Source organism: Apium graveolens, chromosome 4 (assembly GCF_009905375.1).
Source record: "Apium graveolens cultivar Ventura chromosome 4, ASM990537v1, whole genome shotgun sequence".
In the NCBI taxonomy this organism is placed as follows: domain Eukaryota; kingdom Viridiplantae; phylum Streptophyta; class Magnoliopsida; order Apiales; family Apiaceae; genus Apium; species Apium graveolens.
Window position 1 is genome coordinate 311,747,638 of NC_133650.1, and position 18,971 is coordinate 311,766,608.

Genomic DNA, 18,971 nt, shown 5'->3' on the forward strand with positions numbered 1-18,971 from the left:
AAATATTTTTTGGACGATCCAACCATACGGATGTTAAAATATATTTATTTTAGCCATGTAAAAAAATAATAAAAAATTTCAAAATTTATCTTCCTTGAGTTTTAAAGGAAAATGAGGTAAAAGTACAACTCCCTAAAACAAGATTCATTGCCGATTAACGAAATAATATTTTGAAATGATTTTTTCGACGATCAAACCGTACGGATGTTAACATATATTGATTTTAGCCATGTAAAAAAATAATAAAAAAATTTAAATTTATCTTGTTTGTGTTTTTAAGGAAAATGAGGTAAAAGTACTACTCCCTAAAACAAGATTCAATGCCGATTAATGAAATAAATTTTTTGAATGATTTTTTGGATGATCCAACCGTACGGATGTTAAAATATATTGATTTTAGCCATGTAAAAAAATAATAAAAAATTTCAAAATTTATCTTCCTTGAGTTTTAAAGGAAATTGAGGTAAAAGTACAACTCCCTAAAACAAGATTCGTTGCCGATTAACGAAATAATTTTTTGAAATGATTTTTTCGACGATCAAACCGTACGGATGTTAACATATATTGATTTTAGCCATGCAAAAAAATAATAAAAATAAAATTTATCTTGTTTGTGTTTTTAAGGAAAATGAGGTAAAAGTACTACTCCCTAAATAAAGATTCGATGTCGATTAACGAAATAAATTTTTTGAATGATTTTTTGGACGATCCAACCGTACGGATGTTAAAATATATTGATTTTAGCCATGTAAAAAAATAATAAAAAATTTCAAAATTTATCTTCCTTGAGTTTTAAAGGAAAATGAGGTAAAAGTACAACTCCCTAAAATAAGATTCGTTGCCGATTAACGAAATAATTTTTTGAAATGATTTTTTCAACGATCAAACCGTACGAATGTTAACATATATTGATTTTAGCCACGTAAAAAAATAAAAAAAAATTTAAAATTTATCTTGTTTGTTTTTTTAAGGAAAATGAGGTAAAAGTACTACTCCCTAAAACAAGATTCGATGCCGATTAACGAAATAATTTTTTTGAATAATTTTTTGGACGATCCAACCGTACGGATGTTAAAATATATTGATTTTAGCCATGTAAAAAAATAATAAAAAATTTTAAAAGTTATCTTTCTTAAGTTTTAAAGGAAAATGAGGTAAAAATACAACTCCCTAAAACAAGATTCGTTGCCGATTAACGAAATAATTTTTTGAAATGATTTTTTCGACGATCAAACCGTACGGATGTTAACATGTATTGTTTTTATCCATGTAAAAAAATAATAAAAAAATTTAAAATTTATCTTGTTTGTATTTTTAAGGAAAATGAGGTAAAAGTACTACTCCCTAAAACAAGATTCGATGCCGATTAACGAAATAATTTTTTTGAATGATTTTTTGGACGATCCAACCGTACGGATGTTAAAATATATTGATTTTAGCCATGTAAAAAAATAATAAATAATTTCAAAATTTATCTTCCTTGAGTTTTAAAGGAAAATGAGGTAAAAGTACAACTTCTTAAAATAAGATTCGTTGCCGATTAACAAAATAAATTTTTCAAATGATTTTTTGGGCGATCCAACCTTACAGATCTTAACATATATTGATTTTAGCCACGTAGAAAAATAAATAAATAAAATTTATCTTGTTTGAGTTTTTAAGGAAAATGAGGTAAAAGTACAACTCCCTAAAACAAGATTCGTTGCTGATTATCGAAATAATTTTTGAAATGGTTTTTTGGACGATCCAAATGTTAAAATATATTTATTTTAGCCATGTAAAAAAATAATAAAAAATTTCAAAATTTATCTTCCTTGAGTTTTAAAGGAAAATTTATCCAACCGTACGGATGTTAAGATATATCAATTTTAGTCATATGAAAAAATTATTAAAAAATGAAAAATGATTTTTTCATTTTTCACACCATTTTTGGTTTTCCCCCTTTAATTTTCATTTCCCCCTTCCTTCTAATTTTCATTCCCCCCCTTACCTCCCCCTTCCCCTTTCTTTAGATCTGACCCCTCTTCTTCTCCTCTTTCTACTCTTCCATGTCTCTCCCACGACTTTTCTCTCTGTCCTCTCTCTACATGGTTTTGCCGTGGATTAAGTGTGTATTATGATGGGTTTAGATTTTTGAGTTTTCAAACCCTAACCATCTCCCTCTAGAATGTTGAAGATATAATTGGAATGACAATTTTGACGAGACCAAAGATGAGAGTATCGATAGTGCTTGGAAGGTGAGGCAATTTGCATTGATATTTACTAGTAGGCTTACCCCTCTTCCTCTTCTGCTCAGACATGGCCAATCTTCTTACTCCTCCACAAAATCTAATCTTCATCGCCGGTCATTCAAGATACTCTTCAGTTTCCTATCCAGGTTCATATTTTATGTTAATTATTGGATTTTTGATGTACCCTTTTGAATTCTTGATAAATCTTGCTGACCCCTATTTGTGATTTGTGTGATTTCAGAAAGTTAGTTGTGGTATTAGAGGAATTGGTATTGGTCATACAGTAAACATTGAATTTTGTTCTTCTTGTTCTTGCTGGTTAAATGGAAATTACTAATTTTAGCTGATTTTACAGGTAATTTGGGCTTTAAAATGGGCATCTGAATGAATTGGTAAATATATATGCTTTATTTGGAGTTTTGTTCTGATTATTTATGGGTTTTGGTTTAACTAATTGGAGATTTTTAAAATTGATGGTCCTCTATTTTACACAAAAAACTCCTCTGTCTAAATTCCATAGTGTTCTTCAGCCATAATTTTGAGTGAATGACACTTATATATGTGTGTTAATTTTGTGGTTGTTAAACACAGGGAATGTGCTAAAGAACCGGTTAGGTTCCACTCAGGTGCAGCAGAGAATAAGCTGAAATCTCATATACAAGAAGTACTCAAATGCTGAGGGAGGAGCTGTTTCTCTTCTTCCACGGGCCACAGGTAGTAATAGATCAAATTAATTTATGACTTCCAGATGAAATTGGAGAGGGACACGTTTTCTGGATATTGCAGATAATTCAATGGTACAACTTCATACTTTGAGTCCGACATATACTGTGATGATTATTTTCTGTGTGACCTTAATTTCCTTCTCCATTTCCAAGCTGAATAACTTGAAAATATGAAACATTTCAAATTGATCAGCTTCATACTTCTGCTAGTTTTTTTAAGAATACTAGCATATACTATTTGTGACTCTTACCTATTTTTCATACTTTCTTAATTCTTTTTCCACAAGTATTTTCATTTGTAATCTAATATTTTCAGAGAAGCAAGCATGTTATTAACTTGATTGCAAATGATTCAGCAAAAACAATTTTCCTGTTATGAACGGCTTTTAGTATCTAGATTTCCTTGTCAGGCCACATAATTGAATTATATAGTAGATATATCTACACAGGTTTTGTAGATTGTATCTAGATAATAGACATATGTATGTTATTTTGCAAAAGTTGTTCTGCCTATGCTACATATACTAGGAATGTTATGTTTTTTTTAAAACCGACTGGATTCAGAACCGCCTTGTGCAGATCTAGGGCTGTGGTCTTGAAGCAGTTATCTTTATTAGTTTTGTTCTTTTAATGCATTGTACATAACTGCACTTCATTTTAATACTAAAGATGTATAATGTTTATGATCCAGTGGCTTGAATCAGAAATGCTGCGGCTCACTCATCTTCATGATAGAGCAAGTGATTTAGGCAATAAGAAAAAATATCCTTTGCTGTTAATTTTATGTTTCGTTCTCTCTGGGTTTTTCTTCTTCTTTGAACATTGTAAACAATCATTATGGATAAGTTATATACACATGCTTATGGCAACACAGGTGATTTACCTTGTGATATAGTAGTATTTAATTCTTACTTCTGAAGATAATGATAGTGAAATTGATAGTAATAAACAAGGTTTGCTTCTCACCTATCTGTCTATAATATAAACACTATTATTCAATAATCTTTTTATAATTACAAAAAAGTCTTTTGTTTGTTCAGAAATGTGTATGAGGGATAAAGGCTCTGGCTTTAGCAGGAGAGGAAGGGAGCCAATATCTCCAGGAAGTAATGATGTAAATGATTCCTGGAGTGGTGACAGGAATATACTAGTAAGAATGGAGAAATTGATACTAATTTACTAGACTAATATATGTATGCTCTGTTTATATTATAAAGAATTAGCATTTTATCAATGATCATCAACAATAGGTATTGTCAAAGGTGGGTTCTACTTTAGGGATAGTAGAACATGGCGTTGAGTGTCGTATTTACCTTCATATGTACCTTTTCGGCAGGTAATTGCTCTGTGAACTCGTGTTATACTTTTCTTGCATTGAGTACATGAGATTTTACATTCAATATATGTTTATGAAGCTAGCCTTCCTGAAGATGAGTGTCATTATGCGATTTATGACTATGATTTTATGACCGTAGAGAATTGGCAGAAGAGCAGAATTTTCTTCATTGAATGGTAAGTACAAAATGCAAGGTCTTAAATTTGCTTTATTTGCATTCCATTTCGTTAAGTTCATTTATTTATGATCTGTATATGGTTGTAAAGGTGTCCAAGGTAAGGAGCAAAATGATTTACGCAAGCTATAAAGACAGATTTAAGAGGGAATTCGACGGCATCCAGCTTGACTTGCCAGCCACTGATCCAACAGAAATGGGACTTGATGTTTTCAATAGCCAAGCTGATTAAAATGTGTACATTAATGAGCATTAGTAGAAATAGATTTTAAGTTATAATTATAATTCTTGTAGAGAACCATTGTATTGTAAATTTAATTTCAATTGTGAAATAATAATTGAATTATTATAATACCATTTTATTTGAAAACTGGTTTAATTTAAATAATGAGATTAATTTTATAAACAGTTGTGTGAAAGCCACATTAAAAATGATAAAAACCGTTGTATGTCTCAGTGCACATAGTTTTTTTTTAAAACTGTTGTCTTTTGATATTATTTGTAATGGTTTAAATCTTTTACACCATTGCGTAAAGCTGTTGTGAGCATAGCTAAAACACAATACCTAAAAAATAAAAAACCGTTGCGTAAAGTATCTCATACATTTATTTCTTAATAAAAACCATTGAGTAACTAGATGAAATAAATACATAAACTGTTGTAGGAGTCAATTCTCATAACACTATTTTTAACTATTGTGCCTGTAAATTGTTACAACGGCTAAAAAACTGTTGTTTGTAGAATATTATAAAGGGTCATATGCGTTGTGTGAATAAAAAGAGACAATGGTTTTATATTCGGTTGTGTGATGTATTTGTTACAATGGTGCGTAACCATTGTATGAGTGCCAAACACACCGCCCCCGGATAGACAACGAAAAATTCATCTTTTAGACAACGGTGGAAAATCATTGTCTGATTCAATATTTCTTGTAGTGTACATTCGAGATTTAATAATTACAAGATTAAACGACATGCAAGCCGTATTTGAAAAACCAAAACCATTAACCTAAGGTCACAAGCCATAACTATCCACCATGCTTAATTAACACAAAATAACATGTTAAAACACATAATCTGATCTTAACATATCATACCCATCATGATCTAATCATAAAAACCAAATATTAAAAAAAATCAGAAAATTAAAATTAAATCTGATAACATTAAATCGTAGATTACAGGGCCTAAACGACGTCAAACGCCTTACAGATCAGTCGATTATAGCTTTAGCTATCTATTACGTTCAGACACTCGATTCCATATGAAATAGCGTATTCGTTCGCCAAAATCGGACACCAAATCCAGATTTCAGCAAATCTGCTGCATCCGATTCAGAATCGTATCAAATACGATTCTTATAATAAGAACAAACACAAAACATGTACATATCAGTATATATACAGATTATATAATCATCATATGATTATAAAACTCTCATGAATATCATATATTCAAAACATATATACACATACGCATATATAAACATAACAACATGTAAAACATACAAAATCACATACATAACAGTCATGGAATATTATATACATGTTATCATCATAAAACCAGTAAATACATAAACGAATTAAACACTTTTTGCAAGTAGCTCTGATGCCATTGTTGGGTTTCGAGCACATAAACGCAACGGAAATAATAGTTAAAAACGTAAAAAAAAAATCAGAATTTTCGAAACCCACCGCATGATCCATGCAAAAAACATATATTTAATTCGTAGATCAGATTGTTTACCTTAAGAAGCTTTACCAATTGGTTGACTAATGGAGATCCAAAACTTGTTCAATCACCACGCATCCCGCTCTCGCGATCTACGCTCTATCGGTATCCACACGAATGCTTGAACGCAAGGATTGAATGTGTATTAGCACAAATTCCTTTCTTCTTGCTCTCTTCATCTCTCTCTTGGTGGCTAGGATTTTAGTAAAGTCTTTTTCACAGAAAAATCAGCCACACAAGAGATTTTATATAGAGAGTAGAAAAATGAATTATAACTCTTAACTAATTAGGAGTTATTATTAATTCAAAATTCCTATTTGTATTATAATTAAGTCTCACTTAATTATTTAACAAATAAATTTCATAATTAATATTAGTAAATTCGAATATCAATATTTATCTAATTAATTAAGTCATACTTAATTAACATTATAAATAATTCGGATTACTTTAATATAATTTAAATTAAATAATCCTTAAAGCATTCTTAGTGTGTGACCCTATAGGTTATTATTACGTTGGCAATGAATTTTAAATCTAATTTAAAATCGTAAATAATATGCGGCATCTAGTAATACATCATTGTTACCCAAGTAATAATAATTGAATCGGTGATCGATTAAACCTTTTGCGAATAATGTATAATGTAATATAATCCCTTTAACCAAATATTATAGATTAAACTAGAGGCATTTAATGTGTCACCCTCATCATAGTTTAATCCAAGTTTCCTTGATCAATGAGTAGACTATCATATCAAATCAACATTTGAGCGTGGCCACGCATTTCGTAGTCTAGCTCACACAAGAGGCCAATAATATCACTCCTAAAATAGGAGGGTTAAATCTCATCTAGATCATTCATATTTCTCATACGATTCATAATATACCCAATGTCCACTTTTATCATTACCCAGTCAAGGAAATTTTTTAATGGAATCAATGTATATTTATTCTCGTATAGAAATATAATGACTTCAGGTCTAAGGACCATTACAACATTATCACTATAAGAATTACTTATGACACAACAGACATGTAGAATCTCACATCGGGTCTGTCCAGCACCATGTACATATACATCTGCCTGTGTTTTTTACTTTAGTATCAATATACCTATGATCAATGAGATGTGATCATCAGTCAACAAACACACCGGTCTTAATACATTATTATTGTCCCTTAATAATAATACTCGACTAGGGGCCTTTAGGAATATTGATACTATTCTCATAATCTCATTTCTAAGTCACGTACTTAGAGATATAGAATTGCATATCATATTCCAAGGACATTTATTAATCCAACATTTATATCGCAGTAAATTAAGAAATAATAAATTATAAAGGGAATAATCGATAGAGCATAAACATTAATAATCCTAATGTCATAAACTAAAACATCATAGTGTTATCTCTAGGGCACAAACATTAACACAGGGTGCATCTCGTCATTGTGTTCATCCATCATAGTGGTGAACCTAGTAGATCTATGATAAGCAGCCTCGAGGTCCTTCCATTCCTTCTTCCTCTTCTCCTCCGAGCTAACATATTTCTTCTCCATGATGGAGAGCTTTCCCTCCACCTCATGAGCCCTAGACTCTCACTCCCCCGAGGATATAGTCATCTGCTTCATGGAATCCTGTAATGTATTGTAGTCGTTTCTCATTTTGATAGCTTGAGTAGAGGACGCCGCGAAATAAGCATTGGCCTGGACAAAGAAAATATGAGTTTGAGTATAAAGGGCCGAGCCCCCAAGGAGTGATTCCTACAATATTTTCCAAGTTCTAAGAAATTAAGAACTTAAGCGAAAATTTGCACAAGGAAAAACATACCTGATAGAGGGCTTGAGCACCCAACATCTCAGCCTCGAGGAGTTTCTCACCAGAAGAGACGAATAAGAGGTCGGGAGGAGTAATGCAGTTTTTCGACCACTCGAGAGCAAGAGGCGGGTTGCCGAGAACGGAGTCGTTGGAAGAAATACCCCATCTGGGCTCGAAAGGGGTCCTGGCACTCCCGTCAAAATCCTTGGTCCTCTTAAGGCCAGATCCTGACGCCTCGAGGAAGGCAAGGACCTTAGGAATATGGTTGGCCTTCTTGATAGCATCTCTGGCCATCCTGCTCGTAACAACATCGCTCGGCTTAGCTTTGGCGTCAAGAGCCTTAGCAGCTGAAATAAGAAGAAAAGAAACAGATGTAAGAATAAACTTGCACAAATTAATGAAAACAAGTATAAATACCTTCTATAGAGAGGCAACTAAGGCCAACCTCGACAAGCTTTACTTCTGCCACGAACTCCCAATAAGGGGTCCTCCCATCATCGTCAATAAGAAGATCTCGGGCATGAAGCTCGACATCAGAAAGGTTAAGAATGAAGTGGGAACTATCAACTGGGCTACTAAAGTCACGTCTGAAGTATGCCCCCCAGTCTCCATCCTTCCACTCAACGACCACAAACTTCTTGTTCCAATTATGGTTTGATTCATTGAGGGAACTGGTGTTCACCATTTGAGGAACGTGGGCTCGGTGTTGAATCACTACCCAACCAGGCTGCGTCACAGGAGATGATGACCACAACTTCCATGCGGGGAAGCTCCGGCCGACCAGAAAATAAATGGAGGCCTTTTGGCCTACCAGGAGCCTCCATATCAGAGCCATGACGGCCACAACTTTCATGCGGGGAAGCTCCGGCCGACCAGGCAACAAATGGAGGCCTTTTGGCCTACCAGGAGCCTCTGTATTAGAGCCATGACGGCCACAACTTCCATGCGGGGAAGCTCCGGCCGACCATGCAATAAATGGAGGCCTTTTGGCCTACCAGGAGCCTCCGTATCAGAGTCATGACGGCCACAACTTACATGCGGGGAAGTCCCGGCCGACCAGCCCACAAGTTGGGGCCTTTTGGCCTACCAGGAGCCTCCGTATCAGAGCCATGACGGCCACAACTTACATGCGGGGAAGCCCCGGCTGACCATCCCACAAGTTGGGGCCTTTTGGCCTACCAGGAGCCTACGTAGTAGAGCCATGACGACCACAACTTGCCTCCGTAATGGCCTTGGCCTACCAGCTAACAAATTGAGGCCTTTCAGCCTATCAGAAGCTCCTGAAGGAGAGCTTTGAGACCTTCAAAAGTTGTTCCGGAGACCCTCTTGAGAGGTCCTTTGGAGATTTCTTGAAAAGGATAGCTCTCAGCAGAACCAAGTTTCGTGAAGACTAGAACGTCTACGAGAACGAGTTAGTTGAGGTGCATAGCATCATACAAGAGAAGTTTGGACTAGTTCAATGAAGTATACGGCTTCCTATAAGGACAAGTACAATAGAACACAGAGCGTTCAGCAAAAACGAATACAGAACGTCCACCAGGATGAGTACAGAATATTCGCTAAAACATCCATAGCAGAGCCCTGAGGAACTTAAAGGAAACCTTGAAATTAATTCCATGGACAATCAAGGACAACATGAGCACGATAAGGTGTGTAGAAACCTAGAACTCTTAGTGAGAAGTTCAAATAAAAAAGTGAGGTGCAGGAACCCCTGGTCAACCACCTCCAGGCCAACCAAGAAGTGGTCGACCAGAAGGTGGCCGACCAGGAGGGTCTCCTCCAAAGTTGTCGAGTAGCCCACAATTGGGGGCATGAGGCCGAGCAGAGCCTCCTGCCCCAGGAGGTTCTGCTCAACGCCGATGCCCCCCCTGCCCCAGGAGGTTCTGCTCAACGCTGATGCCCCCCCTCGAAAATTTTGAAAAATTTCAAAAAAAAATATGAAAAAATCAGAAAATTTTGAATTTTTTTAAATTTTCAGGATTTTAAGATTAAACCCAGATTAAGGTCGATTAGTGAAATTAAGCCCAGATTAAGGCCGATTAGTGTATATTAAGCGTAATCAACCCAGATTAAGGTTGATTAGTGTATATTAAGCGTAATTAACCCAGATTAGCGATAAATAGTGATGCGTATGATGAAATTAGCCCAGATTAGGGTCGTTTAACCCATTCACTCTTATAATTAGTGTAAATTAAGGATAATTAGTGTCTTTTGCATACTAATTAGTCTTAATTAGCCCCGATTAGGGCAAATTAGCCTCTATTAAGGCCAATTAGTGCATTATAGCTTAAAATTAGGCTCTTTTAAGCCTAATTAGCAATTTGTATATGGAAATTAGCCCCGATTAGGGTCGATTAGCCTCGATTAGGGCCAATTAGCAGTTTTCGCCCTATAATTGACCTTGAGGAAGGTTAAGGGGTGATAACCGCTTGCTTTATAGTCCCGATTAGGACCGTTTAGTGTTGAACGCCATTCGAATAGCCCATGTGAAGGCCTTAAGTGTGTATGCTCACACTAATAAGCCGTTGTAAACGTGTAGGTCGCTCCACACTTTACGATAGCGCGGCGATACCCATGAAGGGCTGATACCTATGAAGGGCCGATACCCATGAAGGGCCGATACCCGAGAAGGGCCAAAAGTACCCCGAGTCGCGAATACACCATATAACTTCCACGAAAAATCAAGCAATATTCACGGAAGTTGGGGGCAAATGATATGGATGAAAAATATATCCTAAAGGCACATTAAATATTGCATTAACTACACTTGGGCTTCTTATTTAAAAGTCCAATACAGACCTGTCTGGTCCGAACTCATAGCAGCGTCAAGACGGCCCATGTAGACGAGGCCCATTAGCTGAGGTCGTCAAGGTCCACGAACACAAGTTGTTCACGGACTAGGCCCAATACGGCTGGAAAAGTAGAGACATGTATTCTAAACGGACTCAAAGTCCTACACAGAAGGTTCTGGAACTCCGTCCTCAATAGTATTCCTAATCACCATCTAAGTTGGAGACTTGTCCACCAAGTCTCCCAACAGAATTCTAACCCTAGACTCACCTCTATATAAAGGGCTCTACCCCTCAACCTAGAACTACGTTTTTGGCTTGATTCTTTACAACACAGTAATACGTAGGCATCTTGCATCAATAGTCCCGAACGCAAGAACAACCATTAAAGCTCGAAACTCACCAACCCTAGTATTAAATACTAAAGTACTCAGGTTTTTATTACACAAATTGGGGAAATAATAAGTATAGAAATGGGTCTTATAGTCTCATCCCACCCATTTTCAAAGTTTCAAATGTTATCAAGATTTAGTTGATATCAAGATTTTAGCACATTCAGAGTTAGTCTGGTTGGCCAAATTCTGAAATTAGGTAAGGAATTTCAGTAATTTAAACTCCATACCAGACGTTTGGTTCAGAAAAAAAAAATTATTTTATACTTATTCCTCAAAACCACAAGGTCTGGGTTTTTCATACCGAAGCTGGGAAAATTTTATATTCATTCCCCAGACCCCCAAAATATGGATTTTTAATATCTAAGTAGGGAGGTGGGTAAGAGTGAGGAACATGTATATCAATTCCAATTTTGTTTTAATATATTTTTAAACACTTAAATGTAAATATTTAATACAAATATAAACTTATGAACCAAAAATATATAAAATAATAATAAAATTAATACATTTAATTAAATTAAAATTACTGACTTAAAATATTTTAATTAAAAAATATTTATTATAGCACTTAACCAAACACATAATATCATATATGATGCATCATCCCCATACCACTCTAACCCGATTTTTAATTTAACCTAATAACACATCTTGAACCAAACGACCCTTAAGTCGATAAGAAGAGTTGCCAAAAATGCAACTCATAAGCCACTCCTAGGAGGTACTGCCGAATACGAATCACTTCCAGTCATATGCCATCATGGTATTCTAAAACCCCAATAAAACATGCCCGTGAAAAAAAAGACTCGTGCCTTTGTCGAGGCAGGAGCCTTTCTCAGAGCAGACATCAGCAAATGACATACTAACAAGTTATCCTGCTAGAGTCTAAAACTAGTCGCAAAATTTCCTAAAACCAAATTTAAACGTGTAGATTAAAAAAGAAACTCTGGTACTATATTATATCAATAGCATAAATCTTTGTAAAAAATTACATGTTCCTATATTCCTATATGAATTTCTCACACCAATATGCTACAAAGATAAAAACTGTTTACTGGTAGCATAACTTGATTATTTAATTATCTTTACTATGCGCAACTAACCAATGATAATAAGATGGCAAGGTTCACAAAGCAAGACCGAATAAGTAGAAAAATGTTGATGTACACAAGAAAGATAGGGGTCAAATGGAACTTATTAGTTGCAAAGACAAAATACAACAGGAATTAGCTGAACTAGTCATGAAGTTCGTCCAAATTTTATGATTTCCGTCCTGTGTCATGACTAATGATACAAGAAAACACACAGATAGTCACATATTTACCTATGCATTATTTGACCTAAAACCAAGTATGAGTATGATAACTTCATTACAGTTCTGAATTCGGAAATGCTTGGACACTGAAAATAGCTTCAACAAAACACACACACTCATAAACGAATATGATGCATCAGTTGCAAATTCATAGTTATTTTCAAGAAGGTAAAAAGTATGCAGAGCAATATTAAGGAACCTTATTACAACTAATTTAGGTCAGTGGCTTTTAAACAATATTGCACATTCTAAAAATATGGTAAACAAAATTGTACCTTGTCGTTCATTAAATTCCACCGGTAGCTAGAACAAGTCTGCTTTTCTGACTCAAATAAGATCAGCTAATCTAAATTAAATCTCCGGGCAAGTTCCACTACTTCCCTGCACAAGGCGGGAACCAAAAAGGAATCGGACGTGGAAAGAAATAAGGTAAATATCATGCTAGCTATCATGAAAGTTGAGGAGGGCCACTTTTACAATTTTCTGAATCCGGTCAACCAGCAAAATAAGTAATCCAATATAAAAGGAAAAATTGTAGAACAGTTGAAGCTTATGAGATGCATATCTATATCGAAGTCACTCAATTGAAAATGCAAACAAAAATTGCAGAAAAAGAAGATATTGAAGTGAACTCTCATATATGCAAAATAACCAAAAAAAGTGATAATGTGGAGCAGGACTATTCTTGCACTTTATAGGGCATCAAACAAGTCATCCTTGTTAACCAAACCAATCTGACTACAGTTCACGTGTTAGGAATGCGAACTGGAACATAAATGAAGGTGGAAGGGTTAATAATACATACTTTTTATCCATTGCATTATAGTATTAGTTAGTCTTAATTTGATACACAAAAGCGCAACACCAGAACATCATACGGAACATTTCAAAATGATAATTATTTTCTATGACACTATATGAGAAGATGCAACATAAAAGAACTAAAACTCAATATTTTTACATGAAAAAGTTCAAAATGTAATATTCAAGTTTTCATGAAAAGGTTTTTAAATGCGGGCTTGTTTTACCTTGTGTAAAGATTCCGCGCAATGCATATGAGAATGATACAACCATGAACGCTTAGATAATAAACAAGTATATATGAGCCGCAGCTAAATTAATTTTTACTGCGCACTAATCATGAACGCTTAGATAATAAACAAGTATATAATGAGCCGCAGTTGCGTGAAGGCTAAATTAACTTTTGTTGCGCAGTGCGCGTATTATTTTACCCAAAAATGAAGGCACACACTTGAACATGGTTTTAATGCATGCATATCAAATAAAGTAACTTATATATGTATATACTATATTATAAATACTTATGTGACATATAAATTAAGTTTATGTAACTAAGTATTCTTGGAGGACTTGTTTTTATAAATCCTCCCCTTTTTGCTGTTGATTGACATGTATGGTTAAGTGTCTCCAATTCATTAATAGCAGTAATTTTAACTAAATGTACGATGTACATGATTATATAAATTTCACTTCTACAAAATTTACATGCCTATTCCCCGCCCCGTCTCCAATTTTGGATCTATATTAAAAATATATAAATTAAAAAGATTAACATTCCAATATTTGGATCAACACTCATTTCCGACATCTTACCCAGAGTCTACGTAACATGAAAAAAGGTGATTTTGTACTTTAATAAATTATTAAATACTAAAACATGTAGCTCAGCTATTTTTAACAAACTGTGAGCAAGTTTAAGTCAACCACATCTATTGAGAAAATGGTAAAAAAAAATCTATACAAGCATTTAAATATACTAATTAAAAATTCAAGTTATTAAAATGAAAATAAACTAAATACAGATGCCAGAATATGTCCACAAAAATAAATATTTTCTAATATAGATTTTCGGATGAAGTTTCAAATGATTTTGTTTCTTAAAGTTCCCAGTTCCAAGTTGAGATAAATTACAAATATTAGGTTCAGAGTTGATGCAAACAAAATAATTGATAGATTCAAGTTGTGTATATTTATTAATAATCATTCATGAATAAAGATTATTTGTAATTTGTAAGATATGGGACTGTTTCACTTACATTAGACTAGTAGATCAATATGAATATTCTATTTGAGTAGTGCTAGGTATCCCAGATATATTTCCCAAAAAATTTAACAAATGACGTTGCTGACATATGGCTGATTTTGATTCGTGGGCGCATATATATGCAAGCGGGGTCTCATATTATTATTAGGAAAATTGCCAAATATTTAAATGACATACATCAGATTTGGGGAATTTTTTGGTGTAAAAATTTGGGATTTTTAGCATTTTCCATTCTATTTTTATTTTTATATAGTCATAATATTTGGTTTCCTTTATTTGAAAAAGGTAAATGTACTAATATTGGAAAGTAGACATTATTAATGATCAGTTTTTTTGGTAAGAAATTTTCTTAGCTTCCTAGTTAACACATTTATATGTAGAATCAATAGTCGTATCAATAGTCTTTGATTTTCCCATTTTCTAGCAACGTGATTTTTCATCATTACCAAGTACCTCCTCATCAAAATTCGTTAAAGGATCGATACTTAACTCAGACAACACATTTGCAACAAAAAATCATTGTTATTGAGTCTCAAAGATGTCTTAATATATAACTCCAATCACAATTGATTACAAGACATGTTAGTTTAAAAATTTCACATGCTTTAGTCAAAATAGAGAGAATCAAAAGTTGACAGATATGAATATATCTACAACCCATAGATAACTACCCAAGTAAATTTTTTAGAGGATTACTCTATAAAAAATATATAAACAAATGTACGTGTAACTTGAAACTGTCTTAGCATTTTAGTATTGGTTTTAAACAATTCCTCCTCTTTTATAATTCAAGTAAGAGATAATAAATATACTTTTTTTATGTATTTATGAAATACAATAAATGAGCAAAGAGTAGGTTAAGTAATGCGGAGTATCATCTACTCACTTTTACATATAAAATTCTAGCAACATACCAGATACCACATGAGTAATTTAGACTAATGATGACCTTAAACAGGGATGTTGGTTGAAACTAACATTACTCTGTCTCAAAACAAGGGCATCAGTGGGCAAAGAGCATTCAATTAAAATCAAGTCATGTTAAGTTTATCCAATCTTAACACATTGACTTGAATATAAAAATATAAAGTGCATTATACATAAATGTGTCATTGCTTGTTTGGGCATAACATAAGATAAATAATTATCTTCAATAAGCAATCTACTTAAGGTGCTTTAATCATTCAGATTATTGTATGTTATTATCCTTTAGTTACAACCAATTAATATATTCAAAACTCGCCATCTAGTAAAAAAAATTACTAGTGAACATTCTACACAAAATCAAATAATGTAATTTCTAAAGCCTCTAAAATATCTCTGTTGTTGGGTTAAAACATAAAATTTAATAGTTAAATTGCACACAAGTACTATCATATTTATATTATATACAATTTCCGCACAGGACTTAGATAATTTCAAGTAGAGAGGTCCGAATAAATTGTAAATGACAAAACTACCGTCAAATCGTCAATATGATTATCTTTCACTTTCAATAGAATAACTGATTCGCCAGTTGAAGTATATAATACAACACAAATATACAACTAAAGCAACATGAAAATTTTGGGCATAACAGATTCATGTTTAGAGCACCTAAAAGATTGACATGGCTATGGCTAACCTATGAATCGCTTGTCTCAAAACAAGATCCATATCATTATCATCAAAGTACTTTTGAACTTTGAAGCTCTCATCTTGAATCCCATATAGCTTTGATGTATCAGCATGGGGACCTCTAGCCATTGCAGAATCAGTAGCATTTGAATTCTGAATAGTTTTTTAATTACTTAAATTATGCCAGAAACTAGACAGTAAAACTAAGCAGTACGCTAATAGGAAGAAGTGCAATATCACAATGGACATCAAGTGTCTAACCTTGGCATGGTTCTCAATAGGTTTCTCAGATGAAGAAGAAGTAATACTGGAAGAAATTTTCTTTTGACCCCTTTTCTTGCGATTTTTTTTCTTCTTTGAAGTTTGTGTCTCTGCAAAAGTAATGGAACTAATCAATCTTGTTACATAATGGAAAAGCAAGGTATCTTGTATCATTTTCCAACTACAACACGGCTGTAGGGGATAGGAAGCAAACTATTAAAGAAAATTCTTGCATCAATTTTCTAACTATAATGCACAACAGTAGGGTATGAAGTAGAATATGAATCAAGGGAAATCCTTGCATCTATTTTCAAACTACCATCCATACCTGTACTGAGTAACAAAAAGTATAATTAGAAAGATAGCATGAGATAACGACACCAAAGAATACCACATACATATTCCGTTACTCTATTGTTACAAAATGAAATGCTTGTACATTATACATATTACTTGAGGATATGCTAATCTGCAAATTATTTGATGAGGTAGGCAAGGTTAACCTTTAACATCAGACTGCAGAAGACACATTACTGATATATCAAAACAGAGCAAATAAGTGATTTTAGGGCTTCGAAAATAAAAGAAAACGTGTTTGAGAGTAAAGAACTCTACTATACACTAAAGAAACACATCCTAGCAACTTCGTCCAGATTTCATTACTTCTTCAATATTCTGATAACAAATAGACTTCTTCTGTGTCCTTGAAACATTGTGATTTGTACAAACACACAGCAAAATATGGAATTGTACAGTGCTTCGATTACTGGATACTTAAGCCAGTAAAAAAAGCACGCATACTACAAATGAGGGGAATAAGAAGGGAAGATACCTCCATCTCCTCCATTAATGAATTAAACCAGGTCATCGACTTCACGAATATCTTCATGTTGCCCAGCATTCAATCCAGCCATGAAGTTCTATCAATTTAGAAGATAATCAAGAGTTAAAGTTTTCTAAAGAATTATGATAATTCAACTATATCTTCATGTAATTCTTTTTCTAATGGAAAGTGCACCTTCAGATTTTCTATTTCCTTCACAACTGTCTGCTTCTTCTTTTGGTACAATTTTTTGAACCCGTGAGAAGCGCGGTTTTGTGGCACCAAGAGGCACCAAGTCTCGTTTCCAACAGAGTGTTATGCGCCCGAGGATTCACTCTTGAAGATGTCAGTGAAGATTTTATCCAAAAAGTTGCTATGTCTTCTAAACTAACAAAGAAAAATACCGATGTCAGCTTTTTAAATCACCATGCTGCTTCGTCGTCAATTGTAATGGTTATCTACCATCATTTAGGTGTTTTAGGTTTGGCTTCCACGATATTGTTTACCACAAGAGAAACTTTTGTGCGGTAGACTTTGTCCGGGTCTGGTCTTTTGCTTCTTGTGCGAAATGACAGGAATAAAATTTTCAAAATATATAGTTCGCCGTAAAGTATCCAAGTACAGGACAACTAATTTTGACGTATGGCCGTTGGATCTCAAATTTTGTAATTCTCTTCAGATTCCTTCATGTACTTTAACCAAAGTGAATAACTTGGGGAATGATGCTATATTTGTTGGCCGGGCTTCATCATTATCTGTACCATCGTCAGATATCATAAAGCCAAACTCCATATACTTTATCGATGACAACTAGAAATATTTTACCCGTTTAGGTGGTGGCCATGACATGAGGATCTTCAACACGGATTATCAAGGAAAATCCAGCACATTCAAATATTAGTATAAATATGAGAATTTGAAATCACAACTCAAATCCTGTTATTTGAAATCTCTCATTTGAAATGAAATGTAAGTTTCCAAACGCTCTCTTATGTACTCTGACCCAAAGGAAGAACTTGGGGAAGGAGGCAATATTTGTTTTACGGATGACAATCATCTTCATGGTCCGGTAGTTTCTGTGAAAACAATCTGCGATTAATACAAATAATCAAACAAGTGTGTGCGTGAGTAAACGAAATCAAACGGAGGAAGAAAAGATATAAACAAAAAGAGATCCTCGAGTCCAGTTGAAACTGTCTCCTTAAAGCTATTTCGCCTCTCACCGTATGTGCGAGTCGATAGCCTCCCAGGATAAAACGAGGTAGCGGCGGCGTTACGGATAACGAGCACCTTCAGCGAGCTTGAACGGGCACGAAACTATCACCGAGAGAGAGAGATTTGTTTTTAGAGGCGAATATGTTTTTGGTGTGTCTAACCCTAACGCCTTAGAGGTGTTTATATAGGTGTAGATAGACTTGTGCGCTACTCTTTTCCATAATTAAATATCATTAATTATGGAATCGGTGTAATACTTGCAAGCTACTCTATTCCATAAATAATCTGAAACAGAATCAGATTAAATATATCAAGACATACACCATATCAATTAATCTGAAACAAAATCAAATTAATTTATGCCATAATATTTGAGCCAAATTCTAATGGAAAATAATAATTTCCATTATTAAGAGAATATCATCATATCTCACACATCTTTTAGTCATAATGCTCAAAAATATGACTTACCA

At 34.0% G+C, this 18,971-nt stretch overlaps 1 long non-coding RNA gene across 1 annotated transcript; it reads right to left on the reverse strand.

The window, feature by feature from the left end:
* Window positions 1-11,899: 11,899 nt before the first annotated feature.
* LOC141717336 (uncharacterized) lies at window positions 11,900-16,559 on the reverse strand. The gene is made up of 4 exons (XR_012573578.1): window positions 16,461-16,559; window positions 16,207-16,352; window positions 12,793-12,898; window positions 11,900-11,943 (listed from the first exon to the last, which is right to left on the reverse strand). It is a non-coding gene; the product is annotated as an uncharacterized LOC141717336 (long non-coding RNA).
* Window positions 16,560-18,971: the final 2,412 nt, after the last annotated feature.